Below are 21,682 nucleotides of genomic sequence, written 5' to 3'. Positions count from 1 at the left end.
AGGAGATAAACTATCTTGACAAATCATTACCTAGAAGAAGAGAAAAGACTAAGAGAAATAGAACTATGAATGAAATGAAAACTAGACATATCGAGTGATACCACAGGGGGGAAAAAAGATAAGAAACTATTATAAACAATTATTAGAAAATTACTGTGTGATGTAATGCTTTGGTAAAATAAACTTGTGTGCTTTCCTCTTGTTAGATCTCTTTTTGTTCAGGACCAGCAGATGGTGTAATGGCTATGTTGTTGGACTCCCACATCGTCAATCACAGTTTGAGTCCTGGACCCGGTGGCTTAAACTCACACCAGGTGCATGTGCCTGCATGCCCAAGATCCTGAAAAGAGAATGGAAATAGAAGGGATTGCTGCATAGACATACCCCCTGGGGGGTGACTTCTCACTTTCTGTCTCTGTCTTTCTGGTGAATGCATGCACCCTATAGGGGAAAAAAAAAAAAAAAACATGGTCTCAGCCATAAAATTTGTAATGAATGAGGGAAGATGTTGTAGCTTCAAACATGTACATGGCATTTAATATCTTAAGTGATTTGGAAGTCTTCAGTTGTGTATTGTAGAAACTACTGAGGTGTACAACTTGTTATGCATTCTATCAGTATATAAAATATATGCTAATATTTTGCTGAACAATCAGTGAGTGCACAACTTTTGGTTCTGTGCATTTAATATACATATTTCTGATATTTTTTAGAGGTGTTTGCCTTAAAGTTCATGTGCTCACCAGAGAGAGAGACAGAGACAGTGAGAGGGAAAGTGAGAAGTCACCCCCCAAGGAGGGATAGCCACACCATAATCCCTTCTTCTCCATTCTTTTCCTGCAATCTTGGGCATGCATGTATATGAGCCTGGTGTGAGTTTCAAACCACTGGGTCTGGGACTAGAACCACAGTCTGTCATGTGGAGTCCAGTGGTGTAACTGTTGCACCACCTGCTGGCTCCTATTTCTGATATTATTATTCATGGAATTAACTGGAGGGTTTTCATTTGTTTGTTTTAGGTTTGTTTTACCATAAGGCAAGTGTGTTTGATAGAGAGAGACAGAGAGAGGGAAAGTGAGGAATTACTGCTGAGGAGCAGGGGTAGCCACATCGCAATTCCTTCTCTTCTATTCTCCTCTCAGGGTTTTTGATGTATACATACACATGCCTGATGTGATTTTCAAGCAACTGGTTCTAGAATTCAAACTGAGTTTGATCATATAAGCATCTAGCACCTCAACTAACATGCCACTTGATGCCCCCCAATGATTATATATTTTAAAGTGTATTAATAATTACAGCAGGTGCCAGAACATCAAAGAAGTCTGTGAAGTGTTGAGGAGTAGCATGAGTCTGACAACCCTTTTAAAGAGGTCTTAAGTTATTTAACAGCGTTTCAGAGTTGGAGCATTAGTCAATATGGAACCGAGGAAAATTCATGAAAGATATAGTGAACTGTTTAAAAATATCATTATAATGATATTTGAACAGCAAAATGTTAAAATCTTTAAATGTCTCTAACAAAATGGCTGAATTGCCCTAAAAATATTGTAGACTTAGTCTGTTTTTAAGTACTTTTCCAAATTTTTTTCAAAAGAAAGAAAAATATATAATAGCTATGTATAAAGATATTTTAAAATTCACAACTTAAACTCTATTCACTCTGTATACAAAATAAAAAATTAGGGTGGAGACAACAGGATAAAAATATGCCTAATTATGAGTATCTTTCAGAAAACATAATGATATTACTTCCTAGTCATATGAACTGCTTTTCTTTCTTTGTCTTGTTATTTTTAAAAGAATGCTTTTCTTTAAAGAATGCTTACCAGAACATTTTGAAGTACAAAATAATATAAAATATATTGATTTCACACTCCTGTTTATTAGGAGGCCATAAAAGGTTTTAAGGTCACAGTCTAATTTAAGGATTGGGAGATGTGAAGAATATCTCATTTAAATATGGTGAATTATGCATGAAAGATCTAATAGGTTCCCCACAGTAATGCCCTAATTATGTTCTAATTCATTAAAAAAAAAATCTGGTGACTGTTGAGTGTTCCATATTTTCACAACTGGGAAAGAATTAAACCATGTAAATGCAGCAGGAAGTCATCATTTTGATACAGTTGGAAGAATTTTCCTTTTGCCACTTTATGAAATGATCACATTTGTTTTACATTGCAATACAGAATACAAAGAACAATTTCAAATAAAAAAATAGACAAAACATATCAGCTTATGTTGCTCATTTACCCACAGTAAAGACTGCTGTCATAGCATGCTAAAAATACTTTACAAAGATTTCACTGATTGCTTTCACTTAACAACCACTTTCCCATTTATTGGCTTAATTTTGCACAAAATGAAGCACATTTAAAACCCAAGGGAAGACAATAGGCTTTAGTTTTACATCCCATCATAGAAATAATAAAGTTTTTCCCCCCATACTTCCTAAGTACTTCACATCCAAACACACACAAAATCAGTACTGAAGTTTCCTAGCACACACACACACACACACACACACACACACACACACAAAATCAACATTTCTTTCTTTCATGTTTCTTTCAAATTTGTACCAGTATCTATCTCATTTTATAAGGTATGCCATTGTCTATTAAAATATACAGAGTGATACAGTGGAATTGGCACAGAAGAAAGTTATATTGTAAATGGAAATTTTTTTTTCTTAAAACTTTTCCCTTTGTTAGACTAGTTTTAAAGCAGATCTGCATTTTTGTCTGTACATTAATGCTCATAAGCATATATCTCTTTTAAATAAATAAATTGAGCTAGGAAATTATGTATATTGTGGTCTAAATCACTTAATGGAAACATATCTATAACTAATTAATTATCAGAATAACTATACTAAGAGTTGATTAACTTTTTTACCAACTCTTGCATATTAAGATATTGTTAAATTTTGCAGTCCCTTCCCTTTGTTGTTGAAATAGTCCAAGAGCTCATCTAATATATATGTTCAAGTTACCAGCCTCCTAACAGATAAAAATTCAGTAGCAAGAGACTATATGAATCAACCATGCACCATCCAACAGCATGGGTCTGACGACCCCTGAATGTGACCTGCTCCCAGAGGAAACCAATTTAATGCTCCATCGCACACAGAACAGTATGTATGAATCACAAAACCTCCAGATAAATTAGTGACAGGTACATCTGAATAGGATGCCTTCTAAGTCGCTTATCTGCAAACAGGCATGCTTATTGTACCCACTTTCAAAGATAAAGCCACATGGCATGTTGCCTTAGCAGATTCACACAAAGCAAACAGCCCCCATCATCTATTATTGGTGGGAGAAAAAAAAATTCCTTTATTATTTCAGGTACTATGACAGCAAATGGGATAAAGTGAAAACTATCTGCCAGTTGAAAATGCATCCGTCAATTACCAGGCCTTATGTCTTCTCTAAATTCCATAGGCTCTGTGTCTTTTGTTCTTTTATTTTTATTTTAGATGGTTCTGATATCCCTAAGTTTTAGCCATGGCAAGGTTCAAGAACACAACAGTGGGTTATCAAACACGATTTATCAGAGGCCAAACAGGGAGAAGAGATGCCAATCATCAGTAAGTAGCAGAAAGACAGATCTATGATGGAGCAAGGAAGAAAGGTGCACCAAGCTTACATCTATAATTAACTGCATACTGAGAAAACCCAGAGAAAAACGGAGGTGCTGAATATATCTTCTAAGTATTTACAGTTATCGGTCAAAAAGAGATAAAACAAATTAAACAAAAAATAAACATGGGAAATATTTATTTGTGATGAGTCTAATTTACACACCTTATCAACCATAAGTAAATTGGAGTATCAAAATCATATGTTTTAATCTCAGTTTCAATGAATAGCACAAATGCATTATCTTCTTCAAAGTTGAAAATCCCTTAATTACTAGAATTCTTTTCAACTGAATGATATATAAATTCTGACTTTCTGCATTTCTTAGTCTACAATTATACTTTAATAAGACTATTTCATTGATAGCTTAATAAATGCCATGTAATTTAATTAGGTTAGTTAAGTAGCAAAGAATTCAATAAATCAATAGGACTCACGATTTACGTTCTGTAGAAATAGCCCTTCTCACACAAAATCAGGGTTGTGCTTTCTGGGTGAGTCTGTGTTAAATCAAAATGACAAAAATCTCAGTTTCCCATTCCACTGCCACTTAAAATGCATGCAAATAACTTCCCAGTTAGTCAAGAGGAAAAAAATTGCATTAAGGAGTACTGATTTGTAAGTTTAGTCCTTTCAAATGTAGATGACGTTTTCCCTCCCCCCTACCCCCATATCTTTGCAAAACTTCAGCCCAGTGAACACATTACTGTAGAATTTCAACTAAAGCTATGGTCAGTTAATGAAATTCAGTCTTGGGATTAAGCTCCATTAACATGCAAAATGTTTGAGCATCTGGAATTGGGAGAACTGGGTGAGGCTAGGGTAGAAAAAAATAAGCCATATAATCTAGAGAATATACAATATGATAAATTCAGCTAAATTAACTTTGTCCTATATTTGTAGGAGTCTAAATGTATAAAAAGTGAAAGCAAAATACTTTGAAAATATTTCTAATACCATAGCCAATGACAGTTTGAGGAGTATCAACATGGTTACTAAATTTACCTTTTTGGAATGACACAGGTTTATTTAGAATGGATATATATCTTTTACAGCCACAATAATGTAAGCAACATTAAACACCACATTAAAATATGCAAGAACTTCAGTTTAGCAGGCAATTAAAATGATTATTTCTGCTATATCTAGCTACTATGCTTATAGAGAGTTATTTTATTCTCAATGTACTTCAAAGTCCTCAGTAATTTCTTAGAAGCCTTAGTAAATGAAGAACCAAAAGGTAATTAAAACATTATACTCTATTTATAACATGCCATATTAAAATAATGCTATTTTATGGATTAGAAAAATGTAAAAATGTAATCAGAACAAATAACTTGAATATTTAAAAAGCTAAATAGCATGCATGTGTTGTTCAGCACTTTTTAAAAATTAAACAAATATAAAATTCTATAATAGTTCTCTGGTTAGTATATGTTGAGGATTGTACCCTTTATATGGAGTGTTCAAATTTTCTGGTCAACTATCTATTACTTCAACATGTAGATTTTGACTAAAATGGCTTCCACATTCCCCTTAAATTGATAAAACTTTTTTTCAAATGTTTTATTAAATTTATTTTTATTTATATATAATAGGTGTACATATTTGTGTGGTACAATGATACTTTCAGTGCAAAAACACAAACGTTAGTGATTGAATCAGAGTAATCAGTAATACCATCAATTCAACCATTCTATTACATTTTGATGAGATTGTTTTTGAGAAAGGTGCCAAGACATCCACTGGGGAAAATACCATCTCTTCAATAAATAGTGGTCAGAATACTGAACATCCATTTACAGAAGAATGAAGCTTAATCCATATTTCTCACCATATACGACAATCAACTCCAAATGGATTAAACACTTACACATAAAATCTGAAACTATAAAGTTACTATTTGAAAATCAGGGAAAACACTTCAGAACATTAGTATGAGTGATGAGTTCCTGAATGTAACCTCAAATGCACAGATAACAGAAGTGAAAAAGACAAATAACATTATATCAAACAGAGAAGCTTCTACACAACAAAGGAAAAAAAATCAACAGAGCTGAAAGACAACCCACACAATGGGAAAAAAGTTTGTACACTATACGTCTGTCAAAGGAGTAATAACTATAATATATGGAAGGATTAATAAACAGATTAAACATAAAACTCAATTTAGCAGAACAATAAAAAATATTTTTTGTTATAAAGGGCACAAAAGATAAAGAAACAACTCTCAAGAAAAGACATACAAATGGCCAACAATCATATGAAAAAATGTTCAACATTACTAATCATCAGGGGAATATAAATCAAAACCATAATGAGATATAATTTCATCCCAGTTGGAATGGCTATTACCAAAAAGACAAAAAGAAATGTCAATGAAGAAGAAAGGGAAACTCTTTTGTACTGTTGGTGGGAATGTAAATTAGTACAACCACTATGGGAAACAATATGAAGGGTCCTCAAAAAACTAAAAATAGAACCACTCTCTGATAAAACTTGACAGGTTTCTCTTGGACTTTAGGCCACTGACTTCTTTTTTATTTTATTTTATTATTTTTTTTTGTAGCCTTTTACTTTAGAAAACTTGCAAGTGGAAATTATTACATCTGTCCCTCGAGATGTAAATCATCTCCTTGTCTCTGGGCACTTTAACAACCCAGGATTTTTTTTTTTTTTTTTTTTTTCCTGGGAGCCATTTCTTTGAAGTGTATGATAGGGTCCCTATCTGCCAGTCTCTTTGTGAAAGCAGGAGCCTAACTTAGATAAAGAGCATTAGCTAACACTAATGACATAATTACTGACATTCTCTACTCACATCTTCTAGTACTTTATACTAGCTGATCTGAGCTTTTAAAATCCTCCAACCTTGTGTTTCAGCAGAGTTAAATGCAATCTCTCTCTCCCTCCTATTTTCCCTATATTGCCAACGGGCATTTTCCTCATCAGGGAGACACAGAGACAGAGAGGGAGGGAGAAAGCACCTCTAAATGGGGCTCAGTCCATGCCACTAATCCTTTCTCCTCAATTTCTTCATCCTGCAGATATGTGGGCATACACTCATATATATGTATATATGGTTTTTTTTTAGTAAATATTTTCAAGATTATTTGCAATACTGATCAGAGGTTGGTAAGTAAACCCTATTACCTTTCTTTTATTGTTATTTTCACCTCATACCAATAGAGGTCTTTTAATTTTTTTGACTTATCTTGGCCTCTACCAGGTCTTTGTACACATTTTTTTCCTCCTGTTTTCCCTTCACCTACTTATTAATAAAATTTTCTCACTTGTTTTTGCTTGAATAATCAGAACTACCCCATTTTGGACACCCCAAAGATAGGCCAGTCTCTGCCTCCTTTAACATACATCTTAGTCTGTGCTACTATAACAGGATACCTGAGAGTGGGTAATCTATAAAAATTTATTTATATGTTTATTACTATGCAAACTGTTAGGTTAAAAAAGTCTACATGTAGTATTGATTGTTATAGAATAAACTATTGTAAGATGTAGTGACAGGATTACTACAATATAGTAAAAATAAATTAGTATTTAGTTATTCTGCATCTATACCACCAGCCTGCCTGTGTCACATGTCACTTCTAAGGTTTTTTTTTTTTTTTTCCTCTATAGAGCACATATGCTTGCCAGAGACAGGAGAGAAATACACATACACATACATACATATATAAGAGAGAGAGAAGGTGAGAAATCATCCCCCCCACTCTCAGGGAATGGCCATGCCACAATCAAAATCCCATATTCTCCACTTTCCTCTTGGGGTTTTGGGCATGCATACACACATACTTGGCATAATTCTGAAGCCGCAAGGTCTGGGACTCAAACCACCAAGCTGGCCACGTGGGATCCAGCATGTTAACCTTCATGACATCTACTGGCTCTCACTTCTCAATTTTTAAGTCATTCTAGTAACTTATATGTAGAAATGACTCAATATCTAGGTCATTCTAATAACTTAAACAGAAATTTATTTCTTACAGTTCTGGAAGCTGGAAAGTCCAAAATTAAGCTGTTAGCAGGTTGAAATGTTTGGTGAAGGTTACTCTCTGCTTCCAACAGGGCACCATGCTTTTGTATCTTCCAAAGGGAAGAAACACTGTGTCCTCACATGAAGGAAGGCAGAAGGGCAAGAGAGCTGAATACTGTATGAAGCTTCTTGTATTGGAACTTTAATACATTCACAAGGGTGGAGCTCTCAGCGCCTAAACTCTCAGGGCCTTTCCCACTTATAGGCCCAATCTCATAATACCATCACATTGGCAACATTTGAATTTGAAAGGAACACTTGGAAACCATAGAAACAAAGATCTGGTAGTAAGTAGTCTCTCTCCTTCCTAGCAAGTGTCAAAGCTATCATTTTACAGGTAATTCTATGATTATTGATAAAATTACTAGCAAGTATAAATCCCACAAAGGCAGAGACCTTGTTTCATTAATTGTAGCGTATATTCAATACTTAATAAATGCCAACCTCAATACATACTTGATGAAAAAAATGGGTGATTTGGCCATTGGCCATTCATTTGTACAGAATAATTAATTCATAGGAAATAGTCAATGAAAATCATGGATTAAAATTACTAAAGAAAAAGAAACTTGTGAGACCAGCAGTTAGCATTATGGCTATGTTGCTGGACTCCCTTGTAGCCGACCGTAGTTTGAGTCCCAGACCCGGTGGCTTAAACTCATGCTGGGCGCGTGTGCGTACATGCCCAAATTCCCAGGAGGAGACCAGAGGAGAAGAGATTGTGGTGTGGCCATTCCCCCTGGGAGGAGATGATTTCTCCCTTTCTGTCTGTCTGTCTCTGTCTTTCTGGCAAGCACAAACACACACCCTATAGCAAAAACCTCTCCAAAAAAAAAAAAAAATTACAAAAGAAACAGATTACCTACCAAATGTATACATGTTATGTTTTCCTCATTGTCGTGGTTGTTTTTATGAGCTGAGATCCAAATGTAAATAATGAAGGACATAGTTAATTAGTTATAATTACTAATTAATTAACTCAAATGAGATCAAGATGGGGAGTTTTATGTTTGTGATCATCAAGGACCTAGGATTTTTCACATGTTTTGCTCCTCTTAGTTCAAGACATTTGAAATATTGCTACATCAGATCCAGGTAAATTTCATAGGTTCCAGAAAGCAGAAAATAGAAAGAAACAAGGGACAAAAGACACACATACACACACACACACAAAAGAGCTACTCTCAACACTCACCCAATACTTGTGGCTTCCTTCTTATTGGAAACCCTTTTCAGAAGTGAAACTGTGAATTGTCAAAATTCAAATAAAATCTCTTGCCACAGAGTTAAACAATGCACTGATATGTTAGTAAGATAAATGGAGGAAACACAGAAGATTTTCTCTCATTTTATAAAAAAAAAAGTCTAATTTCAATTTATTAAGCATATTTCATCACATAACTGTCTTTTCTTTTTGACTAAACCTTTTAGATATACATCGTGGCAAAATAATCTTATTACATCTTTTCCTTTAAACCTGCTGCCTCAAATTTTCTAAAGGCAAGCCAAGGAGCACAACTGAATTTATGATTTGAAATATCAAGAATTGGAAAATACATTGTGGCAAGCTCAAAGATAAACTTCACATGGATTTCAGATACACCGAAGATACAATACTATGTCTTATACTCTGTCTACTTTCAAATATAAACTCATCAACAACCTGATGTGAGACATCAGTGTCTTTTCTATCCATCTTCCTTGACTACCCTCTTCTCAACTCTCATGAAATCTCATTCAGTCAATTATTGATGTTATAAAAACTACTGAAGTTAAGCCATAACAGCGAGAAGCATTTTTTCCTTTGGTTTGATTTTTTGTTTGTTTGTTTGTTTGGGGTGGGGAGGTGCATGTGCCTATGTGTGAATACCTACTATCTAGCTATTTTTTTTTTTTTCAACCAAACAATGAATCCACACAGAGGTGACCTGAATCAGAAGTCTGGTAGCCTTACCACTTCTTTATTCTGTCTTTTTTGCTTAATTTTCCTATTACTAGTTCTAAGTTGAAAATAAAATTATAAACCATAATAAAGTGAGAATTGAAGATTCTCAATTTATCTCCAGAAAGGTAGTCTCATATTTGAATATCACGGTGAATTTCTTCAGGAAAACTAAATGAAGCTGAAAGTTGAGAAAACAAATATTGAAGAAGAACATGGCCGCTCTTAATAAACTTGAAAGGAAGATGTTTTGTTCCAAGAATCAGGAGTAAAGTATAATTTGAAATGAAATCACTTTTATATTTGTGCTTAGTTTTAACCTTACTTTAGGGACTCTATTCTCACAAGATAATTTTGTTTTTAATTGATTAGGTAAGTCTTGAAAACCGATATAGACTTCTTTATTCCATGACGGTTTTGCTATTTCGAAGAAGAAAAGCTTACCTGGGGCAAAAAGAAAAAGGAAGTGACTTCTGAAAACTAGCACTTTCGAATATTTGCCAAACAGTGTTTAATGATACAGTTCAATGAAGTTAAGTTCTTTTTCTCTGCTGTTTCATTTTAGTGTGTCAGAAGTATCAGATAAGTTCCAATTGATTGCACTTCACACACATTGAATAGAGACTACACAAAAGTGTGTAGAGATCCCTAAAATGTGAAAGAATCAGTTGAGGAAAATGGAACTTTTTAAAAATGTTAGACAGCAGTACAGTTCTATCCTCTACCTCTACTGTACCCCATCCCTGTTCCAGTCTCTCTCTCTCTCTCTTTTTTCTTCTCTCTCTCTCTCTCTGTAGGGTCAGGGAGAGTGAGATTAAAAGGACCAGACATCAAATTTTAAAGAAGGGACCAGCAGTTAGCGTAATGGCTATGTCGCTGGACTCCCATGTAATCTACCGAGGTTCGCGTCCTGTACCCAGTGGCTTAAAACTCATGCCGGGTGCGTGTGCGTGCGTGTCCAAGATCCCGAGAGTAGAATGGAGGAGAAGAGATTGTGGCGTGGCCATCCCCCCTGGGGCGTGATTTCTCGCTTTCTATCTCTCTGTCTCTCTCTGTCGGTCTGGTGAGCGCACGTGCCCTATGGCAAAAAACCTCTCCAAAAAAAATAAATAAATAAAAAAATAAAGAAGAGGCTGCTGCCCATTGAACTACATAATTATGGGACACATTTGGCCTATAGAACTTATGCCTTACTTCCATTTAGTTTATGTCTATTATTTTTTATTCTTTATTATTTACATGTAATCACTATATATCTTTTTTAAGAGAGATTTTTGCTGTAGTGTGCATGCACTACCAGAAAGACAAAAAGCAAGAACTCACCCCCCAGGTGAGATGACCACACCACATTTCCTTCTTCATTCTCATCTGGGGATTTGGGGCACACACATGTCCAGCATGAGTTTCAAGTTGACAGGTTTGGGATTCAAACTGCAGTTGACCATGTGGGAGACCTGTGCCTTAACCATTATGCCACCTTCTGGCCCCACCATACACCTTTTTTTTTTTTTAAGAATTATTTTATTTAATTTTATTTATTCATTCATTTATTTTTAATTTGACCAGATAGAGACACACACAGAGAGAGAAGGAAAGTGAGAATGCAAGCCACCAGATCTGGGACTCAAACCATGGTCAGCCATATGGGAGTGTCCAGTGCCTTAAGCACCGTGGCATCTCCTGGTCCCCCCACCATATATCCTTTCAGTGTACAAAACATAATATCTGTTGAAGATATTTTATAGTTTTATCAACTGGACTAGGGAGAAACGTTCACCTGTTGAAATATTCATTTTGTAAGCTAAATAATGTGATTGAATGTATAAAAGACAATGAAATTAAAAAATGTGAAAAAACACATATTTCCCCCCTAGCATGAATACAGTGTATACCAGTCAAGACAAAGAATTTATCCGATACATTAAATACATTTAATTAACATAAAAGTGAAAAATCTGTGTCTACTTAAACAAATATGGGTACAAATATTTATTTTAGTTTGCATATATTTTATAAACATTACTAAAGAGAATGTTGATGAAATCAATGAAGAAATATGTACTTGTTTATGCATAATATTCTTTTGTGTTTATTATTTCTCTTTAAAAGTTTAACATAGGACCAAGAGATGGCATAACAGTTACATCACTGGATGCCCACATGGCTGAATGTGGTTTGAGTCCTGGATCCAGAGGCTTAAAACTCACACTGGGAGCATGCCTATGTGTGTTCAGATCCCAGAGGAGAACAGGAAAAGGGACTGCAGAGTGGTCATCCCCCTGGTGGGTGATTTCTTGCATTCTGTCTCTCTGTCTCACCAGCGAGTGCATGTGTCTTTTAGCAAAAATCGCTTTTAGAAAAGGAAGAAAGAATGAACACAAAATATATCAGACACATAAGCATCATCCACACATAATATATTCAAGATAATGATATAATACTCTTTTGTAAACAAAAAAATGTGAAAAACCTTAGAAAGTGACTACTTTAACTTTCTAAAGGGGACTCACAATTGCACTCAGATTAGTTGTTTTTGTTTTGAATTTTCACTTTTATTTCTTTAAAACCTATTAGTTTCTAGAAAATAAAAAAGGAACTTTAATGATTAAGTTTATTTCCAAATTTCAACCCAATTTCAATTCTATTCACATAAATTATGCCCATGATTTCTCATCCTGAAAGAATTTTAATATATAGCTTCAGAAAGAGGCTACCTATCACCTGATACGGTGTACAAATGTGCACTACATTATTGGATAGTTATCAATAAAAAAAAAAAAGCCATAATTTGTTTATCCATTCTGTTGTTAAGAGACATTATTAACAGGAATAATAAATGAATTAACAAAAATTTCCACTTAAAATAAAATGCTTTCAATTCTCCCATTGGATTTAACCAAAATTTTTATATTATGTATGGCATGTTTTAAAAACACTACCAAGAGCCAGCCCCGCAGCTTAGTGGTTAAGGGAGCCAGTCAGATCTGCATGGCCAACCTCAGTTCAAATCCTGGCCCAGGTGGCTTGAAAAACATACTAAATGTGTGTATGTGCATGCCTTGAATTCTGACAGGTTGGAGAAGGGGAAGAGAAGAATTTGTAATGTGACCACACCTCGTTGAAGGGTATTTTCTCTGTTACTGTCTCTCTATGGAAAGTGCACACATCCTCTGACAATTAAAAGAGAAAAAGAACAGAGGGTCAGCAGGTGGCGTAGTGGTTAAGGCACTGGTGGACTCCCATGTGGTTGAAACAGTTCTAGTCCCACACCCAGTGGCTTGAAACACACCAGGCACATCCAAGTGCGTACCCAAAACTCTGAGAAGAGAATGAAAGAGAAGGGATAGGGACATGGCCAACCCTCTTGGGGGGTGATTTCTTGCTTTCTGTCTTTCCAGTGAGCACATGCGCCCTAAAAGAAAGAAAAAAAAAAAATCTCAGGAAAAAAAAAAAACAAAACACTGCCACATCAAGATTAATTATAAAATGTGTAGTATATCAGTAAATTCATGACTTACGGAGAAATATTAATTATGGAGGAGCATATTGACATCATCTAAGCTTGAGGAGTCTACACTTTTGGAACAGCCCCATTGGAATCAGTTCTGAGAGCCTGCACTACTAATGACTTGCCTTTCTAGGAACTTTGCTGGTGCAACCTCAGTGAACATTTTCTGACGTAAGCACTTGCCACTTCGCATAAACACATATTTACTCCTAGTTCTGTTAGAAAGCATGAATGACTTTTAAACTTGCAATTTGTTTGTTGGGATGAGTCATTCTACAGTGTCAGGAAAACTAACCAGACAGTGGGTATGGTCCCCTTATTTCCGAGTCAGCTACTGTTGGTGCTATTATTACAACAGCATAAAGTTTACGTTTATCTCTCCTTTTCATCTTTATTTTTTAAAATCTCATCTCCTGTCATTTGAGTTTTTTTTTTTTTCTTTTTGCCATAGGGTGTATGTGGAGAGAAGCACAGAGAGACAAAGAAAGGGACAGAGAAAGTGAAAAATCATTTTCTAGGGTGGATGGCCATGACACAATCCCTTCTCCTTCATTTTCTTCTTGGAACTTTGGGCATGCACGCACACGTGTCCAGCATGATTTTTCAATCAGCCAGAACACAAATTTGGAGTTGGGCCACTTTAAACACCATGCCACCTGCTGACCTATGTCATTTGAACTTTTAATTTACATGAAATTGAGAAAATTGTTTTTATTTTGTAATAATCTAAAATAATTTTTTCTTTGGATCTAAGTGTGCAAAATATAATAAGCATTCTCATTATTATAAAGATATATACATATATACATAAAGGTATAATGGTAGCCAGAATTGTGTGTGCAAATTATATTTCTGTACTTTCAGTCCACTGTGGAAAATATACTTCATACTTTGTTTTCATTCATAAATACCTTTCCCAGCCTTTTGGCTAAGATTAATCTAAATTTTAATCCCACATTTTTGTTTTGTTTTTTTTTTTAGTTTGTATTTAGTAATTTGCTATAAGAAGAGGATGAAGCTGGGTAAAAGGACCATTTTAATCTATACATGAAGTTCATGATTTATCCCTAGTTCATGGTATATCATTAGTGGAAATGAATCAGCACATCGAAAGTTCCGAGGCCTTACATATGACATACATAATTTCTAGGTGACAAGTTAGTATCTGGTTAGTGGACATGCTGGATGGGCCAAAATTTTACTGCCAAGGTTTAGCAACTACGTTGACAGTGGAATTAACAATGAAGTTGGGTGATATCTTTCCATCTTAATCTAATCTAACGATTGCCTGCTAAAGCAAACAAGCAAAAGCAAACAGAATAAAAGCAAAGCAAAACAAAATTTCAGAAGGATTTAACAAGACCCAGAATCTCATATCATATTCAAAATCTCTGTGATATAATCCACTATTAATTAACATGAAAAGATTGACAACTTTTGATAAGAGATTCAATTAAGAGACAATGATCCCAAGATAAATCATGATAAAAAATGATCAATACAGTTTTCTAGTATATAACATAACCAATGCTCCATGAATGACAATAACTTGTGACATAAGTAGAAAGATGGAAGTTCATTTTAAAAAGTAGAATAAAAAGAAAACATTGAGAATTTTAAATCTAAACATTACAATTTTTTTTTTTTGGAGAGGTTTTTTTGCTATAGGGCGCATGCGCTCGCCAGACAGACAGAGAGACAGAGAGATAGAAAGTAGGAAATCACCCCCCAGAGGGGATGGCTACGCCGCAATCCTTTCTCCTCCATTCTCCTCTTGGGATCTTGGGCACACACGCACACGCACCCGGCGTGAGTTTTAAGCCACCAGGTCTGGGACGCAAACCGCAGTCGACTATGTGGGAGTCCAGCGACATAGCCATTACGCTAACTGCTGGTCCCCACATTTCAAAATTATTTTAAAAATTCACTGGAAATGAAATGACAGATGAAATAATCAATAAATTTGAAGGCAGATTCACAGAAATTATTTAACTGAATGGCATATAGAATAGATTTTTCAAAAGAACACAAAGACCTGGGTACAAAATATCAAGGTGTCTGTAGTATCACAGGTGAGAAGCAAGAATGAAACAAAAATATTTAAGGGCTGAAAAATTTCTAGGACTCTATTTCTCATGAGAAGTCAGCTATCATTAAAATTTTAATATCTCTGTGATTATCTCTAATTTGTATGCTTTTCAGTTTATTATAATATTGTTAAATGTGACTCTAGTATCATTATTTTCTGGTCAGTGTAGTAACTATTCTACAATCCCATTTAGGGTACGAACAAATTTTCTTCTCATTCAAAAATAATGATTGAGTGCTAACTTTATAACAAATTACTAGTAATGAGGTGCACCTCATAGCCAAAACAAAACAAAAGGGATTATAATGATGTAAAATACCAAGTGTTAGAATAAGATACAATAATAAAAAAAAGATACAATACAGAATGAAAAGATAGAGCACCTCTACAGAGTGACAGGGAAGTCTTCCACTAGGGTGATATTAATACTGAAATCAGAAAGATAAACAGAAATCTTCAGCTTGAAACAAACAAAAAAAAGACATGTACAAAATATCAGAAGCACCTCAACGTGATGTGTGAAAAACATACCAAGCTGTACATTACATATGAAAACTTGGCTATTTAATAAGCTTCCAGATGTAAGCAGTTTCCAGGTCTTGAATGTCTTTGGTACTCTTCTAAGGGAGATGAATTTCCCTTGTAAACAGTGAGGAAGGATAGATGGACACTAGCAAAGGAAATAATTGGAGTAGATTTACAGATTTGGGAATAGGATAGAATATTGAGAGCAAGTGTCTCAGAACAATTTTCATGACCTAATAAAGTAGATCTAATACTCCCTAAATTCTTGCTAAAATCTTTTCTTTCTTTCTTTCTTTTTTTTTTTTTGCCTATTTAATCCTTCAAAGTTTCCTGAGTCAAAATGCATGTATAACTCTCCAGCTGAAATTATTTCAGTAGTATTGACTTTGCCCTATGGTAAACATTAAAATACTAAGCTAAGGCACTGGTGTTTGTGGCACAGCTGGCAACGTGGCAGACTGCAGAGTTGGAAGCTACATGCGTACCTCAGCTCTAATCCCCTGTCCAGTCAGTCTGAAAACACCCTAGGTGTGTATGTTCACCTGTCCAGGATACTGGTGGGCTGGAAGACTAGAGGAAAAGGATCATGGAGTGAGTGAGGCCTGTGAAGGATGTCTCCCTTTCTCTGACTCTGATTCTTTCTCTTTCTCTCGTGAACACACATACTCTATGATAAATTCTTAGAAAAGGAATTTTTTCTCTTTATTTTTCTATAGGGTGTGTGCACTCACAGGGGAAAGAGAGACAGAGAGAGAGTGAGAGAAAGCGTGCAAGAGAGAGAGAGAAGAGGGAGAATGTGAGAAAGCACTTTCTAAGAGGGATAGTTATGCCACAATCCCTTCTCCTCTATTCTTCTTTCAAGATTTTGGGCATACATGCACACACGCCTAGAATGTTTTTCAAGCCACCAAGTCTAGGACTTGAACTGTACAGTCAGTCATGTAGGATTCAGTCACTCTAGCCACCATGATATTGGCTGGCTTCCCTCTTCCCCAAAAAAGTTTTTATAAAATGTATTAAGCTATGTGAAGAAATACTAAAATAAAGATAGCCCTGTAGTCTAGTGGCTAAGGAAGTCAGATCCCACAGCTGACCATGGATCAAATCCTGACCCCAGTGACTTGAGAAATATGCTAGGCATGTGTGTGTGTGTGTGTGTGTGTGTGTGTGTGTGTGTGCATAACCAAAATCACAACAGGATGAAGATGGACTTACAGTGTGAGCACTCTCCACTATGGAGTGCTTTCTCTATCTGTTTCAGTTGAATGCACACACCCTCTGACATTAAACAAAAACAATGCCAAGATAAATGAGTCATGCCTTCTAAAAATTTACCCCTTTTTTAGTGGTATGGCAGGAGAGGGGAGGGTGGCTCTTTCAATACCATGTAAAAATTATTTTACAAAATCATGCATAGGTTGCTATATTTTGTATAGTGGAGCAGAGAAGCTAGGATCTTAGACCAGCTGACTGAAAATATATTTTCTGTAGAAAATAAAATTTACACCGAATCTTGCAAGATTCATAAAATTTCAAAAGGCGCTCATTCCCCTGGGGATAGTGTTAGTTTCTGTTTCAACTAAAAAGGACTAAATATGCTAAAAATCTCCTTCCTTTCCTTATGCTCTTCACCTTCAACATCCTACATCTTATTAGTCATCAAGACTTGCTGTCTACTGGCATGCCCTGTGAACAGGAAAAACTGTAACTCACACATTTCTTTCTAATTCTGCTCTTCATTTCCTATACTGTCTTTAGTCCTTCACCATCTCGCACTTAAACTTTGGTAATTACCTCACTCTAGGACAATCAATCTTCCATACTGTTGCTAGAAGGATCTTTCCAAAAGATAAATTTTCTCTTATGACTCTCTTGCTAAGAAAATAAAACAACAACAAAAGTTTTTAGCAAACTTCTACTTCCTTCAGGAAGAAGTCCAAAACTTTGTACAGGTCACAGAATACCCTTTACCCAGTGGTGATGACTGGCCTCATCCATTCTCCTGCAGTCTTTTCCTAACCTTCCATTTTGTTTTTGTTTTGTCAGAGGGTGTTTATACTCATGACAGAAAGACAGAGAGATAAAGAGGAAGTAAACATACCCCCAATGGGCCATGGTCATTGCACAATCCCTCCTCTTCCCTTTCTCCATCCTTTTAGGAGTTTGGAGGAACATGAACATGTGCCTAGAATGTTTCTCAAGCCCCCAGGATCAGAATTCAAACCAACTATGTGTGATTCAACTCCCTTAACCACCACATCATGGAGTTAACCTCTTACCCTCAAATCTATTAATTTTTTTAAAAAATTTTTTGAAAGGTTTTTGCTATAGGGCGCATGCGCTCACCAGACAAACAAAGAGAGACAGAGAGACAGAAAGCGGGAAATCACCCCCCCGGGGGGATGGCCACGCTGCAATCCCTTCTCCATTCTCCTCTCAGGATCTTGGGCACACATGCATACGTGCCCAGCATGAATTTAAGCCATCAGGTCCGGGACCTGAACCGCGGCTGACTACATGGGAGTCTAGCAACATAGCTATTATGCTAACTGCTGGTCCCCTATTAATTTTTAAAAGATGCATCCTTATTTGTAAAGCTTCTCTATCACACAGGCAGTAGACATATCAGTTTGACTCCTAGACTGTGAACATTTAGAGGTGAGAAATATGTTTATTTCATGTTCAATTCCTCAGTACTTGGCCCAGTTCTTAACAAGTTGAAAGTATGAGATACATCTTATATTGAATTAAATAAAAATAAATTAATCTAAAGTCAAAGAAAAGGATCAAAATGTTAATTAATACAATAAATATAATAAAACAAACTCTTTTGGAAATGAGAACTATTAATGTTTCTGTAGGATACTTCTGTACTTAGATATTCAATGTTTAAATGCTTTGGATCCTTCAAAGTTAATCAAGACTTTTTCCAATTCTACTAATAATTTTTAGAAAACAGATTTATAAAAATACACTGTGTAAGATAAAGTTTTATGTACAGTAACCATATTACTTGACTTTTAAAGGTGTCAATTTAATTCAGATCAGAGTCTTGAATATTTGCCTTGCTAACCTTTTCTTTATCTGAATTCAGAATGTATCAGTTCATGTGTTTTATTATTTTTAATATGACATCAAGACACTCCAGGGTACATTTTATTATTCCATTTATTCATGCCTAGGGTACATTATGAGCTGCAAACCTAAAGGCTAAGTGCTCTAACCACCCAAATCATGTATTAGTGGATCAATAAAACACACCCTAGAGTATCTTAATCCTATAATATGTCTCCTACTTCTTATTAAAAGGAAAAAAAGCAATTAATCTGGAACAAAACTAATACTTTAAAATCACATCATTCTACTGTTACATATTTCATATAGGTACAAAAAAAACCACAACAGTACTTTCTTATTAGGACATTACTAAAGAAATGATGAATTATTCAATTCTTCTATTGAAAGAATTAGTATTTCTGCTTTAAAAGCTTCTATGGACAGACACCACAAGTCTATGTGAAGTAATAAATGTTTAGATCTAGTACTTCTTTATATAATAGCAATATAAATGAAAGGAATTAGATAATGGGGTGTTTCATCTAGTAAATATATTTGATAAACTATTTTCAAATTTTATCTCATTTAAGTGTCATAAGAACATTAACATAAGAGCCTTAAAAAAATAGGCTTTTGCCATAGGGTACACATGTTAGTCAAAAAGATACAGAGAGCAAGAGTGAGAACGAAAGTGAGAAATTACACCACCATCCACCCAGATAGGATGGCCATGCTGCAATCCCTTCTCCTCCATTCTACTTCAGGGATTTGGGGCACATATGCACACACGCCCAGCATGATTTTCAAGCTACCTGGTTTGGCACTTAAACTGTGGTGAACCATGTGGGAATACAGTGTCTTAACCACTACGCCACCTGCTGGCCCGTGTCAGAACCTTTTTAGGTCCTCATTTGTGATGAGAAATCTTGAGACTAGAGATAATAGTTACATTACTCATGCTTGTAACTGAGTGTTCAGATTTAAGAGGAAACAGACCTCTTACGTGTGTGATTGCAAACTTTATTTTTACTGTAACCTTTCTAAAGTAAATATGATCAGTTTTTAAAATGTCATTTAACAAAACTGACCCACCTTTTATCATCCAAATATCAGTCTTGGTACTGGCCCTTTTATAAAGTTTTGTCTTCACTGCACAGCGTTACAGGCCATGATAGTGTAACTGACTAGAATGAATCTAAATCATTTGCTTTGGTTTGAGTGCGTCTCCTCAAAACTTATATATTGAAATCTAGTGAGCCATTGTAGCAGTATTGAGAAGGTAGAGGTATAATCTAACTATGGTACTGAAAAGTGGAGCCTTCAGGAGGTAATAGGGTTAAGGTCCCCAAAGTGGAATCCCCATGATTGAACCCTGGTGGGTTTATACAGAGAGGACATGAGACAGAGACATGGACACAGGTGTGCTCTGCTCCTGCTCCATCTCACCATGTGATGCTTTCCACCATGTTATCCATGAGCAGGAAGATCTCACCAGGTGCAGCCCCATGACCTCAGACCTTCAAAACAATGAGCTAAATAAACCTTTATCCTAATAAGTTACACAGACTCAGATGTCTCTGTTATTAGTAACAGAGCAGACCAAAACACCATCCTTGTGATGTATATTTTACATTGTATTTTTCATTATCTTTAATTTTCTTCATATATGTGCAACAAAGATTACACATTTAAACTTTAGATAAAAGAATAAATAGTATTTCTAAGCTGATTAAAGAAGAAGCATACAATATTTCTTTGATGCTTTCAGACTAAATATCGATTTTAGGAAATAAAAATTGTTATCACGAGAAGAAAATAATATTTTCGGTTGTAACTTCGCTCTGTCACTACTGAGATAATTAATCACAGTATAGCAGATATGAATTATTGAGACAAATAGTAAGGGTATCAACAGAGAGACTTGAACTAAGGTTATTTAGTGAGTAATACCTATCGAGCAGTAACACCAAAATTGTTAAACTTCCTTATTTTGACTTCCCTTCTGCCCAATATCCCATCCACCTTCTTTCAACATCTTGCTATTAATTTATTCAGTGAAGTTTTCACATTGAAGAATGCTGATGTGTGTTGTTGTAACTTCTGTTCTTATATGCACTAAGTATAGTTGAGTGTTTACTAGGTTGCAAGCATTGAATTAGGTCCTCCTGACATAAAAATAAAAACTTTATAATGCTACCTTGAGGACTTATCTGAAAGCCTAGAGAAGTGAGAGGTTTATAGGTTAGTCTGTTAATCTAATTGTTTCTCCATAGTGATGGTGGAAAAGACATGTGAGAGGTACGAATAAACAATCTTTTGAAGTCAGATTACAAAGAATTTAAATTTCAGCCAAAGGATTTGAACTTTGAGCCACAGATCATACTGAAACATTGAAGGGTGTAGGTAGGCAGGAAAAAAAGTGTTGAAAATGGTAGTTTAGTAAGAATAACTTTGTGACTACACACAAAATAAAATATCCAGGAGTCAAGTGACTTTTATTTAAATATTGCACCTCCAGTAGATGCCAGGTACAGTGCTACACAGAGAGCAGAGACTTTGTAATCGTTAGAGGGTCGTATGTCCTTTTTTGAGTTTATTATTTTTTTAAATTATTTTTTAAAGAACTATTTTTATGTTATTTAGAATTTGTTATTATTATTTTCCAATTTGATCAGAGAGAGACAGAGAAAGAGAGAGAGAAAGTGAGAAAGCAAGCCACCAAGTCCAGGACTTGAACCATGGTCGGCCATGTTGGAGTCCAGAGCCTTTAACTACCATGCCACCTGCTGGTCCCCCTTTTTTGAATTTATAGAGTAAAAACATCAACAGCAGTTAAGTTACCATGTAAAATATACTATTGACA

At 35.3% G+C, this 21,682-nt stretch overlaps 1 pseudogene; it reads left to right on the top strand.

The window, feature by feature from the left end:
• Positions 1-3,066: 3,066 nt before the first annotated feature.
• The window catches only part of LOC102475935 (rRNA 2'-O-methyltransferase fibrillarin pseudogene), a 66,954-nt pseudogene continuing 48,338 nt past the window's right edge, over positions 3,067-21,682 (top strand).

This window comes from Tupaia chinensis, unplaced genomic scaffold, assembly GCF_000334495.1.
Source record: "Tupaia chinensis unplaced genomic scaffold, TupChi_1.0 Scaffold147312_1, whole genome shotgun sequence".
Lineage (NCBI taxonomy): Eukaryota > Metazoa > Chordata > Mammalia > Scandentia > Tupaiidae > Tupaia > Tupaia belangeri.
This window is presented reverse-complemented; position numbering and strand designations above follow the sequence as displayed.